The sequence below is a fragment of the Phyllobates terribilis genome, unplaced genomic scaffold (genome assembly GCF_046119375.1).
Source record: "Phyllobates terribilis strain yellow unplaced genomic scaffold, ASM4611937v1 Scaffold_3__8_contigs__length_932513732, whole genome shotgun sequence".
Classification (NCBI taxonomy): Eukaryota; Metazoa; Chordata; class Amphibia; order Anura; family Dendrobatidae; genus Phyllobates; species Phyllobates terribilis.
Genome location: NW_027362763.1, coordinates 243,006,923 through 243,034,443, shown reverse-complemented (window position 1 = coordinate 243,034,443; position 27,521 = coordinate 243,006,923).

Below are 27,521 nucleotides of genomic sequence, written 5' to 3'. Positions count from 1 at the left end.
GCTTAACAGCCGGGATAATCCGCTGACTAGCAGACACTGCTACTAGGCACAAAGTATTTCCTGGGCTAGATGCAGTTAAAAATTTGTAAGTAGATACTCTCGTTGGATGCTGAGAAAGCATTCCATAGAGTCTCCTGGCACGCCATATATGATTCTCTTAAAAAGCTTGGGGTAGGGGTCTAGGGGACCCTTTTATAGCCAAAATCACGGCCCTGTATCACAATACGTCACCTAGGCTGAAGATAAATGGAACTGTAGCACCGAGGGCTCGGTTGCTACAGACGTATTGCACCTCACCCAGAGGTGTGATATCTCACTCTCAGATAAGGATGGAGTGTGGATCAGGACCCGACACCTGCATGCATTACACCACATTGCTGTGGGGCAGGGCGACCAATATGCCCCTGAGATGGGCACGACAGTCCCTGTCCCTGGCTGGAGTGGGGGGAGGGAACACTGAGGAAGGGGAACCCTGCAGTGCAGGAGCAGGGAGGAAGCAGTTCCTGGGTGCATTGAGAAGGGAGTATAAAAGGTGGGCACCATCTTAGTTCAGTGCAGAGAAGTCTGAGCAGAAGTGGCAGGGAGCAGGGGCTCTGTATGAGCTCTGCTCCGGAGGCGGGCCTAGTAACAGAGGCCCAGGCCTGCAAGAGGGAGAAGGAAGGAAGAGGAGCGGAGAAGGCTCCAGGAACGAGGAATGAAGGGATCCCAGGGGTGCGGACGGGCGAGTCGCCACCGCACGCCCGAATCCACCTGCGTGGAGGGGTCAGGCCAAAGGGGGAGACCGGTCCCCGAACTAGTGGAGGCAGGAAACGACCCTCAGCTAGAAACCGGAGGCTCTGACATTTTATGTGGCGCAGCCCCTTGCTCCACCCGCTAGGAAGGCACCACATAGGGTCAGGGAAACTGGCGCCAAGTTTACCAAGAGGAGGCCCGAGGCAGCCGGACAGAAGTGTTGGTAAGAAAGGCCAGACAAAGGACACACAAAGGGGGTCCTGTGAAGCGCTCCAAAGTTATCTGGGAGTTGTCTGAGCCCCTCACCTGGTGAGCACAGTACGACGTGGGCAGCCGTTACCTGCAGACGTGGTCTGGATAATAAGAACTGTGAGTAAAGGCCCTGAACTGCATCACTGACTCCGTGTCGTTACTGCTGCTGCCCTGCACCATCACCCCCATCCTCCGCATACACTGCCCTGAGGCTATACTCCTCCCGTGGGGAGTTATGCTACGCTCTGCTGCACCCACAACACCAGCCTTAGCGGTCTGCCTGTAGCGGCGGTTCACTCTGACCGCAATCCACGGGTGGCGTAGTCGGACATTTAAACATCAAAACCACATAAATAGTTCCGCCACTGGTTTGACCGCCCTGAGCCACGGAACCGGATCGCCGCCACGAAGACTACAACCACCAGCATCCACCAAAAAGGGTCCGGCTCCGGGTGTCCCAAGGCCCAGGGGGTGCGTCAGAACATTTTCATCACCTTTCACAATCACCAATGGGACAAGGCAGGGATGTCCTCTGTCCCCTCTCTTATACATCCTAGTGACGGAGCACCTGCTCTCATCAATTCGCCATAACCCCAATATTAGGTGGATTGAGGTGGGAGGCACCGAGTACAAGTGCTCTCTATTTGCTGATGATGTCCTAGTGACGCGCCCCTGGGCCTGTGTCGCGCTGCGTTGCGCACGCGGGAGCCTACCCGGAGCCGGATCAGTGGAGGGTTGTAGTCTCGTGGCGGTGACCCGGTCCGTGCCCAGGGAGTCAAACTAGACGGCAGTCTATTAGTAGTAAATAGTTGATGACTACGCCACCCGTTGAGTGCCTGCCAGGAAGCTGCTGCTGCAGGGCAGACCGCTGAGGCCGGTGGTAGGATTGTGCAGCGTGATAGTATAACCCCCAACGGGAGGGGTATGGCCTCAGGGCAGCCGACGTGGATGATGGGGGTAGCAGGAACCACTCAGAGACGGTACGGTGTAGTTCAGGGTCTTTACTGGTAACAACGACAGACCCTCCCGGAGTACTTGCTAGCAAACGGGGCCTGGTCAGTCTTTGAGCAGATGGGATCTCCCCTGGCCAGGCGTCGTTGTAGGCCTCCCCCAACTGACTGTACTCTTCTGGCTACCTTGCTAGAAGCTGATGTAAGTAGCCCACGTCCCTGAGTGTACCGTGTGGTGCTCACCCGTATGGCCGGTGACTCGGGGCCTTCTAATGGCTTCCGCTCCACGATGGCGGTGCTGGTCCCATGCGTGTGACCGTGCCTTCGGGCTTCTGGGCCAGAGGACCTGAAATCCCCTGCCTGACGGATTCTGCTGCTGGGTAGGAGTTAGTCCCCACAGCCTCGGACTCCGGGTCCGGTAAAGAATCTTCTTAGTCAGGGCGAGCTCTGCAGCTGACAGCCCCTGACTCCTTGTAACTCTGCTGTTTCCTATGCTGTTTCTTGTCTCCACTCTCCTTGTCTGACTCACCCTGCCTCAGCCCCGGGTTTATACAGGGGAAGTTCTTCCCCTCCCAAGACTGGGCAGGAGGTGTGGCATGCACAGGATCCCTGACCAAAGGACCTCCCACCTGCTCTCAGACATAACATTACATTACTGTGGAAAACCAGACCCCTGGGGTGCCACATTCCCCCCTAGTGAAATTTAGTACTCCGGGACTAAACACATTTAGAAAAACATAACAAAGTATAACAATAACAATACTATAAGAAAAACACATAAGATGGTTACGGCGTGTCCGCAACCGGATGCAGTCTTTGAAGAAAAGCAAAGGTGTCCATTTCACCAACACAGGGAGACGTAACCAGGTAGGGGTCTGTCCTACCCCGAGTCCTTAACAGTCTCTAGTCCATCCTGGGTTACGCTCCAACTATATACAAGGATTCCCGGTAAATCCACCAAGGTTTCCTAAAAACAACTGGAAACACAAAATTATACACAAGCAACAATACACAGATAAACATAAATAAAACTATTTTTACACTTCAAATTCTCCAGCGTGCGGGTAACTGGCCTCTAGTGGCCCGAGTGGACCTACGGAGCTGACTGTCTGGCCCTGAACTACAGGGTGTAGGAGCTGTCAAGGGTAAACTGGGCAGCTGTCTACCAGCTCTTTGTCTCACTAGGGGTACGGCAGGCTCACTATAAGCAGAGGGTTGATTCTCCTGTTCTGCTTGTGTGGAGTCTTCTGCCTCCTGGACCGGCTGTTCTTCCAGCTCTACCCGTTGCTCCGTAGGTTCTTGGGATGATGGTTGGAGGAAGGTGAGTACGGGTACCACAACTGCACCATTGACTTGAGTCCAAGACTGAGGGAAGTCCCCGAGCACGGTACTAACCATATCTTCCCTTTCTTCCACGGGTCGATGGTCTTCTTGTTCCTCTTCAGGGTTCCTCAGTTGTTCGGGACACTTCTTCAGGTGGTCCCGGGATACAATGGCTGTGGTTTCCCCTCCGTCTTTACTGATGGTACAGACCTTCGGGTTCTCGTGGCTTGAGGGCAGTACGGTGTACGGGTCCTTCTCCCACTGGTCGTCCAACTTGTGGAGCCGTCTCTTCCTCTTCAAGACCTGCTCTCCGGGTACCAGGGGAACAGCGGGAGCATACTGGTTGTAAGTTTTCTCTTGTCTTTCCCTAGCCTGACAGAGACTTCGCTCCACGCTCTCCTGTACTCTCCGGTACTGCTGCTGCCTCTCTGTGTCCCAGTCTGTTTCTGGTGAAGTGTCCTCGAGGGTCAGGACTCCCATTTCCAGGTCAACAGGTAACTTACCAGGTCTTGCCCTCATTAGGTAAGCCGGGGTACAGTTGGTGGAACCTACCGGGATGTGGTTGTATAGGTCCACCAGATCGGGCAACTTTTCAGGCCACAGACTGCGTTCTTCCAGGGGCAACGTTTTTAGAAGATCCATTACCACCTGGTTCATTTTTTCACAAAGTCCATTAGTCTGCGGATGGTAGGGTGTCGTCCTTATCTTCCGGCAGCCATACAGATTGCAGAATTCCTGAAAGACCTCCGCTTCAAAGGCAGGTCCCTGGTCCGTCAGCACTTGGTCCGGGTACCCGTGTGGACGGCAGAAGTGCTGCTGGAAGGCTCTAGCTGCTGTTTGAGCAGTTAAGTCCTTGACGGGGACGACAACCAAGAACCGGGAGTAATGATCCACGATGGTTAACGCGTAGACGTAGCCACTTCTGCTTGGGGTCAGTTTTACATGATCCAAGGCTACCAGTTCCAACGGTTGCCGGGTGACGATGGACTGCAGGGGAGTCTTCTGGCTGGCTCGGTCCTTCCTTCTCAGGTTGCACGGGCCACAATCTCTGCACCACTTCTCGATGGTTCCCCTCATGCCTACCCAGTGGAACCGCTCGCGCAGCAGGAACTCCAGCTTTTTCCACCCAAAGTGTCCAGCTCCGTCGTGGTATGCCTCCATCACCATGGCTGCGTCTCTTCGTGGCACCACTACTTGCCAGAGTAATTCATGCGTCCGGGAGTTAACCATTCTGCGGCACAACTTCCCTTTGTAAAGGAACAGTCGACTCTTCTCTGCCCATAGTTGTTTGGCTTCCTCCGGAGCGTCTGGTTCAAGGCGAGCCTCCGGCCGAGTCAGCATCTCCTTCACCAGTCGGACGGCAGGGTCGCTGTCTTGCGTTTCCGCCCAGTTGTAGTGGGGTAAGGGGTTCAACGTAGCAGCCTGCTTACTCCTTACCCGGTGGGAATACTGAATAGTCCCATGACGGTGGAACGCAGGGAGTTCAACTTCTTCCAGTCCCTCCGGATCTTCTCCTCCGTCCGACAGGTTGGGCATCCTGGACAGGGCGTCCGCGTTGGTATTGGAGCGTCCTGCCCGGTATTTAATTGTGAACTCGTAGTTGGACAGACGGGCCATCCACCTCTGCTCCAGGGCACCGAGTCTTGCCGTGTCCAGGTGTGTCAGCGGGTTGTTATCCGTGTACACGGTGAACCGGGAAGAAGCGAGGTAATGCTTAAAGCGCTCAGTGATTGCCCATACTACGGCCAGGAACTCTAACTTAAATGAGCTGTAATTCTCGGGGTTCCTTTCGGTGGGTCGCAGTTTTCGGCTGGCGTAGGCGATTACTCGTTCCTTCCCCTGCTGGATCTGGGACAGTACGGCTCCTAGCCCGATGTTACTGGCGTCGGTGTAGAGGATAAAGGGCTGGCTATAATCCGGGTACGCCAGGATTTCGTCCCCCGTGAGGGCCATCTTCAACTGGCGGAAGGACTCTTCTTCTAGCTCTTCCCATTTGAAGGGCGGCTTCTGGTTCTTGGCCTTTCGGGACTGGCCTATCAGGAGGTCCTGCATAGGCGCTGCCTTTTTGGTGAAACCGGGAATAAACCTTCGGTAGTAGCCTACCAACCCTAGGAACTGCCGCACTTCTTTTACGCTGGAGGGGCTTGGCCATCCCTTAATTGCGGTGATCTTATCGGGGTCGGGAGCCACTCCGTCAGCGCTCACCACGTGTCCCAGGTATTGCACCTTTGGTTTCAGGAGGTGACACTTGGAGGGTTTCACCTTTAGGCCGTAACTCGCCAGAGCTTCGAACACCTCCGCCAGGTGTTTCAGGTGGTCCTCATAAGTTTTGGAGTATACGATGACATCGTCCAGGTACAACAGAACCGTCTCGAAGTTTCTGTGGCCCAGACAGCACTCCATTAATCGTTGGAAGGTTCCTGGGGCGTTGCAGAGTCCGAACGGCATGCAGGTGAACTCGCTAAGTCCCATCGGGGTGGTGAATGCGGTCTTCTCCCGGTCCGCCTCTGCTACAGGAACCTGCCAGTACCCGCTAGTGAGATCCAAGGTAGAGAAGAAGTTAGCAGATCTTAAAGCAGCCAATGACTCCTCTATCCTTGGTAAGGGGTACGCATCCTTGTGTGTGATACGGTTGATTTTCCGGTAATCTACACACATCCTCATGGTGTTGTCTTTCTTTTTGACTAAAACTAGTGGGGCTGCCCAGGGGCTACAGCTATCCCGGATTACCCCAGCCTCCTTCATGTCTCTAAGCATCCCCTTGGCGTGTTGGTAATGTGCAGGGGGTACGGGTCGATACCTCTCTTTTATGGGAGGATGATCTCCCGTGGGGATGCGGTGTTCTACCCCCTTGACTCGCCCGAAGTCTAACGGGTGTTTACTAAACACTCTCTCATACTCTTGAACCACCCGATAGACTCCTTGTTTCTGATGTGAGGGAGTGGAATCAGTACCCAAATGTAGTTGCTGACACCAGTCCTCCTTGTCTTTCTTAGAGCCGTTACCTTCCTCCGGGTGAGATGGAGGCAAGGGTTCCACAGATTGTATAGAATTTTGATTAGTGGTATATAATTTGGCTAGCGTGGCATACCGGGGCAGGTACACTTCCCTCTCCCCGATATTTATTATGCGAATGGGCACCCTCCCATGGCGTACATTGACCACCCCCCGTGCTGTCAAAATGGTGGGCCTACTGTCTGAGTAAACTGGTTCTACCATTGCCTGGTAATCTCTACCTCTCAGACCAATAGCTGCCCGGCACCAAATCATCATTTCACTTTTTGGGGGCATGGCAATAGGAAAAGGGTCACACATTCTTACGCTACCAATCTCACCGCCGGAGAGTTCCACTTGTTGCCGTTGCATCAGTGCCCGGATCTCTTTCTGGAGCACCCGCTGCTCGCCGGAGCTGGCGTTCTTGGCAACCTGCTGTAAAAGGAAAATCACCTCTGCAAGACAATTTTCAATTACGTTAGTTCCTAGAGTTATTTTTGGGTGACTCTCATGTTTATCAATATCTACAATGATCAGTCCCTGTGCGGCCAGTTCGACTCTACCGATTTTGAGGGTCACCTCTTTAAATCCGATCTGTGGCACGGGCTGGCCATTGCTGGCGATGATACTCAAGTCGTCGTCAGGGTAGCGGGTAATATCCGAGTCATTCCAGTACTGCTTGAAGAGCACGTACGGGATGGTGGTGACCTGTGACCCGGTATCCAGTAGGGCACTCATGGGAATGCCATCCAGTACCACAGGCAAGACTGGACGTCCTCCCACATATCTGTCGCGCCAGTTCGATGGGCCTGGTGATCTTTTTCCTGGGGGTTGGCCCTCTACCCCAGGTTGTGCCCGTTTAAAGAACAGTACCTTTCCATATGTCCGGGTTGATTGCAGCGGCGGCAGATGGGTCGTCCGTGCTCGCTGTATCGGTCACTGGGTCTTCCTCTGGCCGGTGGGGTCCTCCTTGGTCGACGCCACGGGATGTCCTCCGGTCCGGATGCCAGCTGGATCTTCCCTGGGGTGGAAACCTGTAAAGACTGCACAGTTCGGGTTAGCGCAGCAACGCTCTTAGCTAGCTCTTGGACCTGATGGTGTAGGTCTGGAGCCGGGTCATTGTCCAATGCCTGCGCATCAGCTCCCACAGGCCCTGCCGACAAGGGTGCCGCCTCCTGGTGGTAAGTGATAGCTGGGCGCCTGTGGGTAACAACGCCACCCGGTGCTGGTTCTCGGAGCACCCGGATAGCTCTATCCTTGAACTGTGCAAAGTCCAGATGGGGATCCTGTAAGGCCATTGCCCGCAACTGGGTTCGGTGGGCATTGCAATATAAACCCTCTATAAATTGTTCAGTCAATAGCCTGTCCTCGTTTCCCACCCCATCAGGGTCGGTCTGCTTTATGGCCCTCAGGGCCTCTTGTAGGTTTAGTGCATAGTCCCTTATACTCTCATGCGCTCGCTGCTTGCACCCGTAGAATCTAAGCTTAATCTCGGCTGAGGTGCGGGTATCAAAGGTGTCCTTCAGCCGGGTTAGTATCCCTGCGACAGTCTTCCTCCAAGGTGGCCAGGATTTTACTTCCCTTTTGGCTGCCCCGGTTAGTTGGGCCACCAGGATGCTCACTTTTTGCTCTTCTGTGAGGGGGTACACCTGGAAGAGGCTATCCAGCTTTTCTCTAAAGTCATGCAGGGTATGTGACTCCCCTGAGTACTGGGGTAGCCAAGCTGCTCCCGGGATATAGGGCATGGTGAAGGGCATAACTGCAGCAGCGGTAGCGCTGGCGGGGGTTGAGGCAGTGAAGCTCTCCTCCGTATCCGACATCTTCCTCCCCCCTAGTGGACCGTGGCCTACCTTGCGATGATCCTCTTCCGTAGGCCGCGGCTCCGCAGTGGATCGTCAGGGTTGAGGACCTTCCGTCGCGCTCCTGTGACGTCGGCGTCTGCTGGGCTCCTTCCAGGACCTTACGCAACGTCCGGACGTGAGGCGGGGCTTCAGTTCTCGCGCGCTTTCGGAGTCCACGCCCCTCTTCTTCCCGCGCGGCATCCTCAAGATGGCGTCCAATGGCGGGAAAACTCCACGGATGGCGGGAAGAAGGTCGAAGATGGCGCCGGATGGCGGGAAACCTTCACCACTGGTAAGTTTGAACAGTCTTTGCTTTTCAGGCACGCAGTACCCGGTGGTTGCGGGCACGAAATCCTGCCGACTACGCCAAAGTTGACGCGCCCCTGGGCCTGTGTCGCGCTGCGTTGCGCACGCGGGAGCCTACCCGGAGCCGGATCAGTGGAGGGTTGTAGTCTCGTGGCGGTGACCCGGTCCGTGCCCAGGGAGTCAAACTAGACGGCAGTCTATTAGTAGTAAATAGTTGATGACTACGCCACCCGTTGAGTGCAGCCAGGAAGCTGCTGCTGCAGGGCAGACCGCTGAGGCCGGTGGTAGGATTGTGCAGCGTGATAGTATAACCCCCAACGGGAGGGGTATGGCCTCAGGGCAGCCGACGTGGATGATGGGGGTAGCAGGAACCACTCAGAGACGGTACGGTGTAGTTCAGGGTCTTTACTGGTAACAACGACAGACCCTCCCGGAGTACTTGCTAGCAAACGGGGCCTGGTCAGTCTTTGAGCAGATGGGATCTCCCCTGGCCAGGCGTAGTTGTAGGCCTCCCCCAACTGACTGTACTCTTCTGGCTACCTTGCTAGAAGCTGATGTAAGTAGCCCACGTCCCTGAGTGTACCGTGTGGTGCTCACCCGTATGGCCGGTGACTCGGGGCCTTCTAATGGCTTCCGCTCCACGATGGCGGTGCTGGTCCCACGCGTGTGACCGTGCCTTCGGGCTTCTGGGCCAGAGGACCTGAAATCCCCTGCCTGACGGATTCTGCTGCTGGGTAGGAGTTAGTCCCCACAGCCTCGGACTCCGGGTCCGGTAAAGAATCTTCTTAGTCAGGGCGAGCTCTGCAGCTGACAGCCCCTGACTCCTTGTAACTCTGCTGTTTCCTATGCTGTTTCTTGTCTCCACTCTCCTTGTCTGACTCACCCTGCCTCAGCCCCGGGTTTATACAGGGGAAGTTCTTCCCCTCCCAAGACTGGGCAGGAGGTGTGGCATGCACAGGATCCCTGACCAAAGGACCTCCCACCTGCTCTCAGACATAACATTACATTACTGTGGAAAACCAGACCCCTGGGGTGCCACACTAGTATATATCACTCAATCACATATATCCATCCCTGCTGTTATGGCTGAAATAGATCACTTTGTTACATGGTAAAATTTTAAAATCAATGCAGCGAAATCTGAGGCCCTCGATGTCTCCCTCCCTAAATCCATATAGGATTCCATCCAGTCCAACTTTCCCTTTGCCTGGCCCTCACAGGGTATCAAATACTTAGGAATTCCTATTCATAGAGACCTCTCCCATCTATGTTATCTTAATTTTGGGCCCTTTATTGAACAATTCCATACAGACCACGGTTGGCAAGTTGGAACTGTGAGATTCACTACGTGCACCACTGGTATTTTGTGGAAAAGCACATGTAAGATTCTGCAACAGTCTCTGCTGATACTCCTGCATGCGTGCATCCCTTTCTATGGCAGGAATAATTTCTGCAAATTTACTTTTGTACCGGGGATCTAACAGTGTGGCAACCCAGTAGTCAGGATTATTTCTAATTCTCACAATTCGAGGGTCATGTTGCAGGTAGTGCAGCAAGAAGGCACTCATGTGTGTTGCGCATCCAGGAGCACCAAGTCCCTGTTGTGTTGGTGGCGAGGTAACAATCATGCTTCCTTCCTCTGTCCTCTCCCCCCAACCTCGCACAACAGAAATGTGATCAAGGTCTCCCTCATCTGATGAGTCTTCCATCAGTTCGTCCTCCACTTCTTCCTGGGCTCCTGCACCTTCCTCACTAGTTTGGCTGCTACCATGCGCCCTGGTAAAATCATCTCCCCCACCCTCACATGCCTGCCGCCCTGGTGCTGCCGACCGTCTGGACCTTGCAGATGTTAGCCCTTCCGCATACAACTCCTCCTCCTCTACTTCCTCCACCTCCTCTTGTGCCACCACCTGACTCCGAATTCTGTTTAACATGTGCTCCAGCATGTAAATCACCGGAATAGTCATGCTGATAATGGCATCGTCAGCACTAAACATCTTCGTCGCCATTTCAAAACTGTGCAGAAGGGTGCATAGGTCCCTGATCTGAGACCACTCCTCCAGCGTGATTTGCCCCACCTCTGAATCTCGTTGGCCCAGGCTATACGTCAGAACGTATTGCACCAGGGCTTGTCGGTGCTGCCACAGTCGCTGCAACATGTGCAGAGTTGAATTCCACCGGGTAGGCACATCGCATTTTAGCCGGTGAAGTGGCAGGCCCAACGACTTCTGTAGAGATGTAAGTCGCTGAGCTGCGGGATGCGAACGGCGGAAGTGAGCACACAGCGACCGTGCCCTCTGCAGAAGGCCATCTAGTCTGGGATAGTGGGCTAAAAATTGCTGGACAACCAGGTTCAACACGTGAGCCATACAAGGCACGTGTGTGACATTGCCCCGGCGAAGGGCCGCACCCAGGTTTGCAGCATTGTCGCACACGGCCTTCCCTGGTTTCAGGTCCAGTGGAGACAACCATTCATGAAATTGGTTTTCCAGAGCTGACCACAACTCCTCAGCTGTGTGACTCACATTTCCCAGACATTTCAATGTAAAAACCGCCTGATGACGTTGAGCCCTACTGCCAGCATAGTAAGGAGGTGTGCAGGATCCCTTCTGCGCAGTTAGAAAGCTTGTGGCATGACCAGACAGGCTTTGGGTGCAGGTGGAAGACCGAGAGGAGGTTGAAGAGGCAGAAGCAGTGGAGGAAAAATGACATAAAGAGGATTGACGCACAACTCGTGGGGACGGCAAGACTTGGACAGCAGCCCCTTGTCCTGCTGTCACCATAGTTACCCAGTGCCCAGTCAGCGACATGTAACGCCCCTGTCCATGCCTACTCGTCCAAGTGTCTGTGGTGAAATGCACCCTGTCACACACAGAGTTTCTCAAAGAAGCGGTGATGTTGTGTGCGACATGCTGGTGGAGCGCAGGCACACCTTTCTTTGAGAAGTAGTGCCGACTGGGCATCTGGTACTGGGGCACTGCGACGGACATAAGGTCTCGAAAATCCTCTGTGTCCACCAGGCGGAAAGGCAGCATTTCTGTAGCCAAGAGCTTGCAGATGGTGAAATTCAACCTCTTAGCTTTCTCATGGCTAGGAGGAAATGGTCTTTTACTTGTCCACATCTGAGGGACCGAGGGCTGGCTATTGTGCTTAGACGGGGTTGATAAGGGTGTCCCCGGCAAACTGCCGGTCTGTGAGGAAGATGCAGGCGGACATGTTAGGTTGCCTTGATCCAAAGGTGGTGCTATCGATGTCGGACAGCGCTCAAGACCAGCTGGTGTTACCACCTCCAAAAAAAATGATGACCTGCCAATCACGCTGGCTGTTGCGGGTAAAGAGGTGGCAGGTCTGCGCCCCAAAACTGGTGTGACTGCTGTCCCCCCAGTCACAGAGGATGAAGAGGCCGCGGATGCACAAGATATGGCAGACGGTGGTTGGCCCGGCCGGCTAGACCGCATTGTAGCACACTGAGCTTCCCACTGCAACTTATGCTTCATGTCCATGTGCCGGTTCATGCATGAAGTACTCAAACTATGTATTTTTTGGCCTCTACTTAGCTTTTGCTGACAAATGTTACAGATAACACGAGTTGGGTCATCTTTATCGATCTGAAAAAATGCCCAGGCTATGCAAGGCTTAGCACCCATGCGACCTGAAGAGCCACCACGACTTGTGGTGAGAGGCAGAGTTGTGTTTGAGGATGCAGTTGTTGACGTGCTTCCAGTACTACGTCTCTGTCCAGGAAGGCGCAACCTGACCTCGTCGTCACTAGCATCTTCCTCCACCTCCTCTGCTGACCTCATCTCTTGGCTGACTGTGGGTTGACAGTAAGTGGGATCTCCGACCTCATCATCATCACCCTGTGCGTTATCACACCCGTCGTCCTCAGAGCCAACCTGTTCCTGCCCTGACAAAAAACTAAAGTTGTCGCTCCAATCAGGTATTTGAGTCTTATCATCGTCTTCCTCATTGTCTCCACCAACAGGAGTTACAGTTTGGGAATGAGGGTCTACATTATGGTCAGAACCTTCTGCGTCTGGTCCTGGATCCGACTCATAAAGATTCTGGGCATCAGTGCAGATCATTTCCTCGTCTGGATTCACAGAAGCGCTGGAGTCGACCTCTGATTCCCAGGCTATAGTATGAGTAAACAGCTCTGCAGACTCAACCATCTGTTCTACCTCATACTCAGACGGGCAGCTGGAGATTTGGGAGCTGTGAGGAAGCAAGTGCGATTTGGGTGACACCTTTGAGGACTGGAGTATTTGTGATGTTGAAGTTGATGTGGAGGAGAGCCCACTTAAAGGAGCACTTGATATCCGTTGAAGCACCTGCTGTTTTTGTGCCTCATCTGGAATTTGTAGCGATTGGCGTGGCCGTAAGAAAGGGATCTTATCACATTGTCCGCTAAAAGAAGTAGACATTTTAGTTTGGCTGGAAGATGGTCTTTCTTCTGCACCTACCCCACGGACACAACCTTTTTTCCCCTTCCCAACACGCCTATTCCCCTTTCCACCAGCAGCAGGCCTTTTTCCACTCATTTTGGTGGTTAACTAATTCACAACTCTGGAGTTGTTTGCACAAAAAAACAATGGATGGTAACCGAGCAGAGCTGAGTGGCCAAACTGTGGTATTAGGCCAAAACTATTGGCTGGGTTAGATGCAGAAAAAAATTATTTTTAATTTGCAACCTGATGGAGGTCAGTATAGATGGACTAATAGACCAAGTCCCACACACCGCTAGAAGCCCAAATATTTTTTCAGAGCTAGATGCAGAAAATTTTTTTATTCAGTTTGCAACCTGATGGAGGTCAGTATAGATGGACTAATAGACCAAGTCCCACACACCGCTAGAAGCCCAAATATTTTTTCAGAGCTAGATGCAGAAAAAAAATATTTTTAATTTGCAACCTGATGGAGGTCAGTATAGATGGACTAATAGACCAAGTCCCACACACCGCTAGAAGCCCAAATATTTTTTCAGAGCTAGATGCAGAAAAAAATTATATTCAATTTGCAACCTGCTGGAGGTCAGTATAGAAGGACTAATAGAACAAGTCCCACACACTGCTAGAAGCCCAAATATTTTTTCAGAGCTAAATGAAGAAAAAAATTATTTTTAATTTGCAACCTGATGGAGGTCAGTATAGATGGACTAATAGACCAAGTCCCACACACTGCTAGAAGCCCAAATATTTTTTCAGAGCTAGATGCAGAAAAAAATTATTTTTAATTTGCAACCTGATGGAGGTCAGTATAGATGGACTAATAGACCAAGTCCCACACACCGCTAGAAGCCCAAATATTTTTTCAGAGCTAGATGCAGAAAAAAATTATTTTTAATTTGCAACCTGATGGAGGTCAGTATAGATGGACTAATAGACCAAGTCCCACACACCGCTAGAAGCCCAAATATTTTTTCAGAGCTAGATGCAGAAAAAAATTATATTCAATTTGCAACCTGCTGGAGGTCAGTATAGAAGGACTAATAGAACAAGTCCCACACACTGCTAGAAGCCCAAATATTTTTTCAGAGCTAAATTAAGAAAAAAATTATTTTTAATTTGCAACCTGATGGAGGTCAGTATAGATGGACTAATAGACCAAGTCCCACACACTGCTAGAAGCCCAAATATTTTTTCAGAGCTAGATGCAGAAAAAAAATATTTTTAATTTGCAACCTGATGGAGGTCAGTATAGATGGACTAATAGACCAAGTCCCACACACCGCTAGAAGCCCAAATATTTTTTCAGAGCTAGATGCAGAAAATTTTTTTATTCAATTTGCAACCTGATGGAGGTCAGTATAGATGGACTAATAGACCAAGTCCCACACACTGCTAGAAGCCCAAATATTTTTTCAGAGCTAGATGCAGAAAAAAATTATTTTTAATTTGCAACCTGATGGAGGTCAGTATAGATGGACTAATAGACCAAGTCCCACACACTGCTAGAAGCCCAAATATTTTTTCAGAGCTAGATGCAGAAAAAAAATATTTTTAATTTGCAACCTGATGGAGGTCAGTATAGATGGACTAATAGAACAAGTCCCACACGCTGCTAGAAGCCCAAATATTTTTTCAGAGATAAATGAAGAAAAAAATTATTTTTAATTTGCAACCTGATGGAGGTCAGTATAGATGGACTAATAGAACAAGTCCCACACACTGCTAGAAGCCCAAATATTTTTTCAGAGCTAGATGCAGAAAAAAATTATTTTTAATTTGCAACCTGATGGAGGTCAGTATAGATGGACTAATAGACCAAGTCCCACACACCGCTAGAAGCCCAAATATTTTTTCAGAGCTAGATGCAGAAAAAAATTATATTCAATTTGCAACCTGCTGGAGGTCAGTATAGAAGGACTAATAGAACAAGTCCCACACACTGCTAGAAGCCCAAATATTTTTTCAGAGCTAAATGAAGAAAAAAATTATTTTTAATTTGCAACCTGATGGAGGTCAGTATAGATGGACTAATAGACCAAGTCCCACACACTGCTAGAAGCCCAAATATTTTTTCAGAGCTAGATGCAGAAAAAAATTATATTCAGTTTGCAACCTGATGGAGGTCAGTATAGATGGACTAATAGAATGATGCTATGCCCAAAAGATTTTACTTCACTAGGTGCAGTAAAAAAATTGGTATTCTATACACAGGTGGTATATCTTGCAACACAGATAGGCTACTCCACTGACTAACACACTCTGCAATAGGCCAAAAAGGATTAGCTTTGCTAGATTCAGCCAAATGCTGTGAAAAAAACTTGCACAGCACTGGCACAGACCTGCCTGGCAAAAACTGATAGGAACTGATGTAACCTAGTCCTGAAAAGGACTCCAATTACAATTAGTCTTTACTCCCACAATCTATCTATTTAAGAGCACAGACCTGCCTGATAAAAGTCGTAGGAAATGCTGTAACCTAGTCCTTAAAAGGACTGCAATCACAACTATTCCCTACTCCCAAGCTATCTGTATATTTGTGCGAAAATTGGCTTGAAATTAACAAGGTATAGCGCACACAGCAACAGCGGTGCCGTCTAACACGCAGCTGCAGCAGTGAGAAAATGGTGGCGACGGGGAAAATGGCTTGGTCTTATAGGGCAAGGACATGTGACATACACTGCCAATCACACATGCCCTTGCTTGTGTGAAAAAAAGCACTTCGCTCCGTGTGTGCGCTGCTGATAGGCTGACAGATTGCACCTCCCCACTGCAAATGCGGGAAAGAGAAAAAAAAATGGAGATCTTCATTGTTCCTGCAGAGATCCATCCCCTGCCCCTCCACCCGCCCCGCTGTACACTCAAACTGCGTATTAACATTAATTTTCATCATTACTGAGAAAAAATCCAGTTATGATTTTGGTGCACGAACAGTTATCGAACATAACCTCGAACAGCCGAATTTTTCTCAAATTGTTCGTGTTCGCCGACCGGCTCGAACACCGCCCAAAACAGCTCGAATTTGAGATTGGCGAACAGTTCGAGTAGAACAACGCTCATCTCTACTCGTCAGGTGGGTTTGGAGGCCTGCCTGCTGCGCTTCTCCGTTGCGGGCCCCGCTGCCTGTGAGCTATCATGCGGTCCCTTTTCTTCACTCCTGCCCTAAGTTCCATGGTAGCAGGCGGTGCGAACCTATAATGGGTACTGCCGTCTTGGGTGCAGCTCCGGGCTCTAGTTATACCACTGTGCTGCCGGGCCTCTGCTTGTGGCCAGGAAACTTTCAGTCTCCTGTCCCCCAGATTCGGTTGCCGGGACGTGCAATGCCCGTACAACCCAGGACACTGGCGTCCTCTGCTCCGCTGCCTGGGGTGAGCTCTTCACTTGCTCTGCTCCCCAGAACATTCTCCTTCTCTCTCTGCTGCTTTCTTCCTCTCCCCTTTTACTCTCACACTCACTAAGTAACTCCTCCCCCCAGCTGGAAAAGGCAGCTCACCAAAAGAGGGTGTAGAGCTCCGCCTTCAGGTCAGGGATCAGAACGTGTGTGTGCATGTGGGGTCTACCTGACGTGGGGAGCTCCTCCTGCGTAATATCACCTCCGGTGAAGGAGGCAATACTATTGTGGCAACCGGACCATGGGGCGCCACATTTTCCCCTAGTGAAGCACAGTAGGTCCCGGACTGTAAAGACATAAGGGTGCAAGTTAACAATGAACAATTTCATCCTTTTAGGGGAGGCACATTTCTTAAACGATACATTATTATCAAAAATGCAAAAAAGTGCAAAAAAATCTGAAAAATGCAAAATATAAACCATTCAACAATGTGCCTATGATAACGCCTATCTGGGGCGTCACCTCACAGGTTTGCAGTGCAGCTCGGTGGAAACCGCCTCAAACCACCTCAAACTTCGTCCCTGGGCGTGGCTACAGGGAACAAAGACCATGGTTTGACCTGGTTCTTCGGCCACGCCGACGGTTTTTTTGAGGTCAGGGTTGGATGCGAACCCCCCCTTTTTCTTTTCATTGTCCTGGCCACACCTAGTCCTATGGCCCAATTGTCTATTAACAGGTTAGTATGTACACTTATTCAATTTAGCTTAGAAGTTTATACAATAGTCTCTGTAGGTAGTTTACGCGTAGTGATTACTGGGTCTCACATTACTTAGTCCGGGTGGGCACAAGCTTTTTCAACATTTTAACCTGGTCATATGTACATTTGCTAACCCTTATAATACTCTATAAACCATGCTTGTAACGAACTGGGGTCGGACCTAGTGTACTACGCTGCAATCTATGTAACACTGGTGGTTCTGTTGACCTTTCTTGATCTGAGGTGCATACTGGAGGTGTGGCAGGCTCACTGTGGACTACACTATGGTTAGTCTGACGTAGCACAGGTAGGCCTGGTAGTCTTCTACGACCTCTTTGAATCACCATGGGCATCACAGATTCACCGCTAGCATCGGGTAGATTCTCCTGATCCGCTGCTGATGAGGCATCTGTTGCTTGGGCCGACTGGTCTTCACAAGGACCCAAGGTCTCTGCTGTTTCTCGTGTAGTCATCAGTGGAAATGTCAAGACTGGTACCACCACTGCCTGGTTTACCTGAGTCCAAGACTGAGGGAATTCTCCTAATACAGTGCGGACCTTTACTTCAACCTCTTCTATCTGTTGAGGAGTGTCTTGACCTCTACCTCTTTCACGCAGTTGATCTGGGCACACCTTCAGGTGGTCTCTAGATACAGTCGCAGAAGTTCTCCCTCCATCTTTAGTAATGAGGCAAACCTTACTGTTGTCAAAGTGAGAGGGCAAGATGGTATACGGCTCAGCCTCCTACTGTTTATCCATCTTATGAGTTCTCCACTTTCTTTTCAGCACCTGTTCTCCTGGTGACGAGGGAGCGGCAGGGGCTTGCAGATTGTAATCTTTCTCTTGTTTCTGTCTGGCTCGCAAAAGACTTCCACGCACTGATGGACTTTACGATACTGTAGCTGTCTTTTAGTGTCCCAGTCTGTGTCTGCTGTACTGCTGCTGGTGTTAGAACACCCATGTCCAAGTCGATGGGAAGTTTACCCGGTCTTGCCCGCATCAGGTAGGCTGGGGTACAGTTGGTCGAATTCACCGGAATGTGATTGTACAGGTCCACCAAGTCTGGTAACTTCTCGGGCCACTGGTTGCGCTCTTCCTGAGGTATGGTTTTCAACAAGTCAATCACCACCTGGTTCATCTTTTCGCACAGACCGTTGGTTTGCTGGTGATAAGGTGTTGTCCAAATTTTCTTACAGCTGTACAGGTTGCAGAATTCTTGAAATATCTCCGCTTCAAAAGCTGGGCCTTGGTCTGTTAGGACTTGTTCAGGATAGCCATGAGGTCGACAGAAGTGCTCTTGAAAGGCTTTAGCAGCTGTCCTCGCCATCTGGTCCTTGACTGGTACAACCACTAGGAAACAGGAGTAGTGGTCAACAATCGTTAAGACGTAGGTGTATCCCGACCGACTCGGAGACAGCTTTACATGGTCCAGGGCCACGATTTCAAGCGGTTGTCTTGTGATGATGGGTTGTAAAGGGGCTCTCTGGCTACCACAATCTCTTTGTCTTAGATTGCATGGGCCACACTCTCGACACCACCTCTCGATGGACCTTCTCATGCCCATCCAGAAGAAACGCTCACGGATCAGGACCTGAACTTCTTCCGCCGGAAGTGTCCTGCCCCGTCATGGTAAGCTTCCAGGACCATTGGCGCATCCTTCTTTGGAACCACTATCTTCCATAGCAGCTTGTGCGTGCGGGATTTGATGGTTCTTCTGCACAATTTACCTTCATAAAAGTACAACTTGGCTCTCTCCTTCCACAGCTGCAAGGCTTCTGCTGGTGCATCCGGGCATGGGGACGAATTGGCTTGGCTCAGCAGTTCTTTCACCATGCGGATGGCTGGGTCACTGTCCTGTGCTTCTGCCCATCCATGATGGGGAAGTGGGTTGAAAGAGACTTCTTGAATGGCCGACTGCTTGTTTTTCACTCAATGGGAGCATTGGGAAGCACCCTGGCGGTGGAAAGCCGGCATCTCAATTTCTTCGAGGTCTTCCAAATCTTCTCCCGAGTCTGGTAAGTTCGGCATGCGGGACAAAGCATCGGAATTGGCGTTCTTGTTTCCTGCCCGATATTTGATCACAAACTCGTAGTTAGACAGCCGAACCATCCATCATTGTTCTAGGGCACCAAGCAGGTGCGTCAGCGGGTTATTATCTGTGAAGACTGTGAATCTGGAGGAGGCGAGGTAGTGTTTGAACCTCTCAGTCACTGCTGAGACAATGGCCAGGAACTCCAGCTTGAAGGAACTGTAGTTGGTGGGGTTCCTTTCGGTAGGACGAAGCTTCCTACTGGCATAGGTGATGACCCTCTCTTTGCCTTTCTGCATTTGAGACAATAGAGATCCCAACCCAATGTTGCTGGCATCTGTGTACAAGATAAATGTCTGACCGTAGTCGGGGTAAGCCAGGATTTCGTCTCCCGTGAGAGCTGGCTTCAAGCGGTTGAAGGATTCTTCCACCCTGTCATCCCACTCAATCGGAGGGATCTTGGTCTTCGCCTTTTTGGAGTGGCCCACCAAGAGGTCCTGAAGGGAAGCGGCTATCTTGGTAAAGCCCTTGATGAATCGTCTGTAATAGCCAACCAACCCTAGAAATTGTACCTCACGAATGGTAGTTGGCTTCTGCCAGTCCTTGATGATGGTGACCTTATCCGGGTCTTGTGCCACGCCTTCTGCGCTCACAAAATGGCCTAGGTATTGTACCTTGGGTTTCAGGAGATCACATTTGGATGGCTTCACCTTGAGACCAAAGTTGGATAGGGATTTTAATACCTCGGCCAGGTGTTTCAAATGGTCTTCATAGGTTCTGGAATAGACAATGACATCGTCCAGGTATAACAGTACTGTTTCAAAGTTCTTATGCCCAAGGCAACACTCCATTAACTTCTGGAATGTTCCAGGGGCGTTGCACAGCCCGAATGGCATACAGTTGAGCTCGCATAAACACATTGGTGTAGTGAATGCGGTTTTCCCCTTGTCTGCCTCTGCAACGGGAACCTGCCAGTACCCACTGGTGAGATCTAGGGTCGAGAAGCATTTAGCTGATTTCAGGGCAGATAGCGACTCCTCAATATGCAGCAAGGGATAGGCGTTTTTATTGGTGATGCGATCGATCTGCCTATAGTCGACGCACATACGCATGGTACCATCCTTCTATTTGACTAGTACCAAGGGGGCTGCCCAGGGACTACAACTATCCCTTATTACTTCTGCCTCTTTCATTTCTCGCAACTTGCTCTTGGCACACTGGTAGTGAGCTGGAGGGACAGGACTGTATCTCTCTTTAATAGGGGGGTGGTCTCCCATAGGGATATGGTGTTGGATCCCTTTTACTTGCCCAAAATCCAGGGGTTTTTTACTGAATACCCTTTCGTATTCCTGGACTACCCGGTAGACCCCATCTTTCTGATGTGAAGGGGTGGAGTCAGTACCAATGTGCAGTTTCTGACACCAGTCCTCCAACCGTCCCGAAGAGCCGTTGTCCTCCGTCGTTTCAGACGGGTCCAAGGGTTCTACTGCCTGGATTGCGTTATTACTAACAGTTAAGAGCTTGGCTACTGTAGCGTACTGTGGCCTCTTTTTCCCCACAATTTAATACTCGTAAGGGTACCCTCCCCTTTCTGACATCCGCCACCAATCGGGCTGTCAAGATAGTGGGTCTGCTGTCAGAGTAAACAGGCTCTACCATGGCCTGGTAGTCTTGGCCTCTGATGCCCATGGATGCCCTACACCATATCATCATTTCACTCTTGGGGGGTAGAGCAATGTGGTACGGGTCACTCACCCTTACGCTGCCAATCTCTCCACCGGACAACTCTACCTGTTGTCTTTGCATGAGTGCTCTAATCTCTTTGCGCAGGACTCGTTGTTGTCCGGAGTTGGCGGGTTCAGCTACCTGCTGTAACAACACAATTATCTCACCAAGACAGTTTTCAATAATGTTTGTACCTAGGGTGATCATGTGAAGGCATTCACGTTTATCAATATCCACAATTATCAAACCCTGCGATTCAACTCCCACTTTCGCCACCTTAATGGTCACCTTTTTATACCCCACCTGAGGCAAGGGCTGACCGTTACTTGCTACTATAGTCAAGTCATCATCAGGGCGATGGGTAAGGTCAGTGTCAGCCCAATAGCGTTTGTAAAGGATATGAGGCATCGTGGTCACTTGGGAACCAGTATCCAAGAGAGCGTTCCATGGAATGCCATCAATCACGACATGCAGCATTGGCCGTCCCCCTACGTACTTGTCCCTCCAGTTGTGTTTACCAGGTTGCTTTACTCCTGGAGGTTGGTCCCCTGTCCCAGCAGTCATTCGTTTAATGGACACCATCTTGCGATGTGACCCACCTTGTCGCAGCGTCGGCAGATTGGCAGCCCGGTCGGGTCGTAGCAGTCTCTTCCTTTGGTGCGGGTGGATGGGATCCTCTTCTGTCGTTGTCACGGCAGGTCATCCGGACTCGAGGCCAGCTGGATCTTCTCTGTAGGGGAAGACACTTGCAGAGACTGCACTGTTTTTGCCAACGCAGCCACACTTCTGGTTAGTTCTTGTACCTGTAGGCGTAAGTCTGCAGAGGGTTCGTTACTCAGTGTCAGGGCATCAGCCTCAACAGGTTCCTGGGAAAAAGACACTGCCTCCTGGTGATAGAGTATTGCTGGGCGTTTAGTGGGCCTGGTATCGCTAGGGGTCATCTCTCGTAGCACACGGATTGCCCTGTCCTTAAATTGAGCAAATTTCATGTCAGGGTTTTGTAAGGACATTATACGCACTTGGGTCTTATGCATGGTAGACAGTAGTCCTTCTATAAATTGCTTTGTTAATAGCCTGTCCTCCTCCTGCACGCTGTCAGGATTAATCTGCTTAATGGCTCACAGCGCCGCCTGGAGGTTGAGGGCATAGTCTCTCACACTGTCCTGCACCCTTTGTTTGCAGCCAAAGAACTGCACTTTTGTTTCTGCCGCGGTGCGGGTATCAAAAGTGTCTTGCAGCTTTGTTAAGATGTGCTTGACTGTCTGTTTATCAGTGTCCGGCCAGGACTTGACTTCCCTCTGCGCAGCACCAGTTAGCTGACCGATTAGAATGCTGACCTTCTGCCCTTCGGCCAAGGGGTAAACGTCAAACAGGCTACGCAGTCTCTCTTTGAAATCGCTAAGGGTATGTGACTCCCCTGAGTATTGTGGTAACCAGGCCGCTCCTGGGATATATGGCATAGACAATGGCATTATGGGGGCTGCGGCAGCACCCGCTTTTGGACCTTTACCCAAGTTGGGTATCTCCCCCCCCCCCCAGTTCACCCTTACCGGGATAGGATTCACCACTCTGGATGCTTATGTCGTCGCTCCTTGCACAGCCGGTCACGAGACTGCTCTGCTGGTCAATGTACAGCCGCACTCTTTCTGCACTGCTTCTCACACTTGTATTGTATTTATAGGGCTGCATCAGCTGGGATCGTCAGATGGGTGGATGGTTCACACAGCACAGGGCTGCAGCAGCTGGATGGATGGATGGATGGGATCACACAGCCCTCTGCAGGGGGAGGTGACAATCCAATCTCCCACCTCAGTCTGATGCAAAGGGGAAGGCTGGCACCTTTCAGCCTGAGTGACAGACAACTCTAGTACAGTCTATGCAAGTGGGATGGGCCTATTTTGGAGCCGATTCTGAGGCTCCGCCCACGATGGGACACCCCACATATCGTTAACTCCGCATATGCTACAGTAATGGCTGCAGTTTATACAGTTATACACAGTCTTTGTGGCACACAAGACCCGGTTAACGGGGTCCGTAAATCCTGTTTGTGACGCCAGTTTCAGCAGCCGTAAGGGTCTAGGGTACTCGGTAGCTGGGTCGGCAGTCTTTCAGGGAGGTCGCAGTGGCAGTGGCCCAGCTCCATTGCCCTGGTCGAGCAGAAGAAGTTAGTATTTACAGAGGATTCGTAGTCTTTATGTGACACCACTTGTGGTGCCTGGTCAAGGATGACCAGCGCTGCTGTGTGGACCCTGGGCTGGGGGATAGATGGTATAGCAGCTGGGATGAAACACTTCCCATGGGTGAAGTGGGCCCCCAGAGAATGAGAAAGCTTATATGAAGGATGGCGGCGGGGGAAGCCATCGGAGTTCACCCCATCAGGTGGGTTTAGAGGCCTGCCTGCCGTGCTTCTCCGTTGCGGGCCCCGCTGCCTGTGAGCTATCATGCGGTCCCTTTTCTTCACTCCTGCCCTAAGTTCCATGCTAGCAGGCGGTGCGAACCTATAACAGGTACTGCCGTCTTGGGTGCAGCTCCGGGCTCTAGTTATACCGCTGTGCTACCGGGCCTCTGCTTGTGGCCAGGAAACTTGCAGTCTCATGTCCCCCAGATTCGGTTGCCGGGACGTACAATGCCCGTACAACCCAGGACTCTGGCGACCTTTGCTCCGCTGCCTGGGGTGAGCTCTTCACTTGCTCTGCTCCCCAGAACTTTCTCCTTCTCTCTCTGCTGCTTTCTCCCTCTCCTCCTTTCCTCTCACACTCACTGACTAACTCCTCCCCCCTTCAAAATAGGGTGTAGAGCTCCCCCTTCAGGTCATGGATCAGAACCTGTGTGTGCATGTGGGGTCTACCTGACGTGGGGCGCTCCTCCTGCTTCCAAGCGTAATATCACCTCCGGTGAAGGAGGCAACACTAATGTGGCAACCGGCCAATAAGGCGCCACACTTAGAGCTGGCCACTCTACCAATTCCCAGGGGTTTTCCTGGCCTTCACTCTTTAACTACTGTATCTGGACTTATACGGTATAGAGGCCCCTAGGTTTTGGCAATGGTGTAGGCTGCTGGCTCTTTAAGTAATCTGGAGGCAAAAGGGTTGTCAAGCGGGGTTGTTACCAGGAGATCAAAGTCAGGGACAGAATCGTTATATGAGCCGAGGTCAGAAAACAGATGGCCAAAGTTAGAAATAGAAGTAAACCCCTAAGCTCACTGTCTCAACAACACCGCAAGTCAAAGAGAATTACACAGTACCACCACATTATCACCTCTCAACAAGTGACACATAAAGATGAAAATAATATCAGAAGCCAGGAATGAAAACCAAAATATCTAAAAAAAAAAATCAATCTTTTTATTTTAATCTAGAATACAAAAAACGCGTTTGAGACGCCAGGTCCCCGTTTTCATTTTTACAAAATTCATAAGTCTTTAACTGTTCCATGGTCTCCACTCCAGTCTACCTATATCAACTTCATAAATATTAACAGAAAATGTAAAGAAATTCTGTCACCAGGTTTTTGTTATCTCACCTGAGAACAGCATAATGTAGGAGTAAAGTCTATCTGATTCATTTATTATTTTAACATAGCACTGGCCAAAAGAGGACATGTTTGGTATCTTGTGATCAAACTGACCTGGGAAATCATGTTGCCAGATATTTTTACGTGTGTTCATTATGCAGTAAAAATTAAAACACCAAAAAATCAAAACACCCAAAACAGTGGCAAAAGCAAGCTTTTTTCACTATATCACTGCACTTGGAATTTTTATCCTGGTTTCCAGTACACTGAATGGTAAAATGCAATAAAGAGAGGCAGCCACTGAAAAACATGGGAAATACTGGTGCTAGACTCAATAGAGCATGGTCACACAATCCCACACATCAAACTCTAGGAAACAGGGCCAGTACTTCAATGTATTAAAGAAAGTTATTTTCCCTGAAGTTATTATCTCAGTTTCTTGGTTTTAGCATGGCAAACTGAATGGTGTAATTTAAAACTACAAATCGTACCTCTAAAAAAAATCTCTTATATAGCTATATAGATGGAAAAATAAAAAAAAGTTACAGCTATGAGAAGAAAGGGAGGAAATATAAAAGTGAAAAAATGAAAAATCGGTTGGTCATGATGGAGCTACATTCCAAACAGGTTTGGTCATTAAGAGGTTTGTAATGATGATCACTAGTGTTGAGCGAGCACTAAAATGCTCGGGTGCTCAAAGCTCAGCCCAAGCTCGCCGTGATACTCGGGTGCTCGACCCAAGCAATGAGCCCAATGTTAGTCTATGGGAGACCCGAGCATTTTTGCGGCGGCACCCCCGACAGTCTGTAGAAAGCCTAAAAAGTGTCCAAAACGATAGTGACAGTGCTCAAATGACATGGGGACAGCATGGGGATCGCCCCAGGAAGCATTTCTGACCCCCAGGTCACTGTTGTCAACAACGTGGTCAGAGGTATTAAGCCACTTTTACAGGTTCATAATAAAACGTTCAAAAACGAAAGTGAAACTTTTTTCCTGTGAAATTTGTTAAGGAATTTCTTTTCCAGGGTAAAGAATTGTGTATAAGGTAAAATAAATAACCAAAAAAAAAAATACTCTTCCACACCTTGGGCTATGTTCACAAGTAGCATTTTTTATGCGTTTGTGCACTTTTGTATTGTTTTCAACTGTGACAAATGCATTCACCGGGAAATGTCATTTTAACATTTTACAGCCTTATCTGGCCATGTGCTGTGTGACACATGCATACAGTGCTGAAAAGACATGGGGTCAGCATGGGGAAGACCCCTGAAAGCATCTCTGACTCCCAGGTCACTGCCTAAAAGTGTGCCCATCAGAAGTGATCCTTGAAGCATCAGAAGATGAAGACTTGCAATTATCCCTGTGCAAGTCCTTGGCCCAGGGCAGTGTTCAATTGTACCTCCCCCATTCCTTGCAATGCAAGCGCGAATATGCAGCCAACCACCCACCCACCCCCAGGCTGCAATACCATACTGCTAGCTTGCACTTGAAATGGGGCCTTTTAGTTTTGAGGAGGTCGAAGCTGGCCACTACCTCATGGCTGCTTTGGCAGCGAGGTATCCATACTCAGTCCCCAGCGCCCGGAGGCCGGGTGTCCACGCTCGGTCCTCAGCCACCCCGATTTCTCCGCGGAACATCCCCACATACTTTTCTTATACTGGCCTGCTTTAGGGCAGTGTGGCACCCCAGGGGTCTGGTTTCCACAGTAACAAGCAATGTTATGTCTGAGAGCAGGTGGGAGGTCTCTTGGTCAGGGATCCTGTGCATGCCACACCTCCTGCCCAGTCCTGGGAGGGGAAGAACTTCCCCTATATAAACCTAGGGCTGAGGCAGGGTTAGTGAGTAGAGAAGAAGTAGAGACAGAGAAGCAGATATAGGAAAAGAACATCAGGAGCTCTGTGGGAGCAGTACTACAAGGAGTCAGGGGCTGGCAGCTGCAGAGCTCGCCCTGACTGGAAAGTTATCACCGGACCCGGAGTCCGAGGCTGTGGGGACTAACTCCTATCCAGCAGCAGAAACCGACCGGCAGGGGATTGCAGGTCCTCTGGCCCAGAAACCCGAAGGCACGGTCACACGCGTGGGACCAGCACCGCCGTCGTGGAGCGGAAGCTACTAGAAGGCCCCGAGTCACCGGCCATACGGGTGAGCACCACACGGTACACTGAGGGACGTGGGCTACTTATACCCGCCTCTAGCAAGGTAGCCGGAAGAGTATCGTTAGTTTGGGAGGCCTACAACTCCGCCTGGCCAGGGGAGATCCCATCTGCTCAAGGACTGACCAGGCCCCAATCGCTAGCCAGTACTCCGGGAGGGTCTATCTTTGTCACCAGTAAAAACCCTGAACTACACCGTACCGTCTCCGAGTGGTTCCTGCTACCCCCATCATCCACGTCGGCTGCCCTGAGGCCATACCCCTCCCGTTGGGGGTTATACTATCACGCTGCACAATCCTACCACCGGCCTCAGCGGTCTGCCCTGCAGCGGCAGCTCCTTAGCTGTACTCAACGGGTGGCGTAGTCGTCCAACATCTACCGCTAATACAGCGCCACTTAGTCTGACTCCCTGGGCACAGACCGGATCACCGCCACGAGACTACAACCCTCAAGAGATCCGGCTCCGGGTAAGCTCCCGCGTGCGCAACGCAGCGCGACACAGGCCCAGGGGCGCGTCAACTTTTGGCGTAGTCGGCAGGATTCCGTGCCCGCAACCACCGGGTACTGCGTGCCTGGAAAAAAAAAAAAGAGACTTTTAAACTTACCATCGGTGAAGATTCCCGCCATCCGGCGCCATCTTCAGCCTTCTTCCCGCCATCGGTGAAGATTCCCGCCATCCGGCGCCATTTTCAGCCTTCTTCCCACCTTCCGTGGAGTTTTCCCGCCGTTGGACGCCATCTTGAAGACGCCGCGCGGGAAGAAGAGGGGCGTGGACTCCGAAAGCGCGCGAGAACTGAAGCCCCGCCGCACGTCCGGACGTTGCGTAAGGTCCTGGAAGGAGCCCAGCAGACGCCGACGTCACAGGAGCGCGACGGAAGGTCCTCAACCCTGACGATCCACTGCGGAGCCGCGGCCTACGGAAGAGGATCATCGCAAGGTAGGCCACGGTCCACTAGGGGGGAGAAGGATGTCGGATACGGAGGAGAGCTTCACCGCTTCAACCCCCGCCAGCGCCACCGCTGTTGCGGTCATGCCTTTCACCATGCCCTATATCCCGGGGGCAGCCTGGCTACCCCAGTACTCAGGGGAGTCACATACCCTGCATGACTTTAGAGAAAAGCTGGATAGCCTCTTCCAGGTGTACCCCCTCACAGAGGAGCAAAAAGTGAGC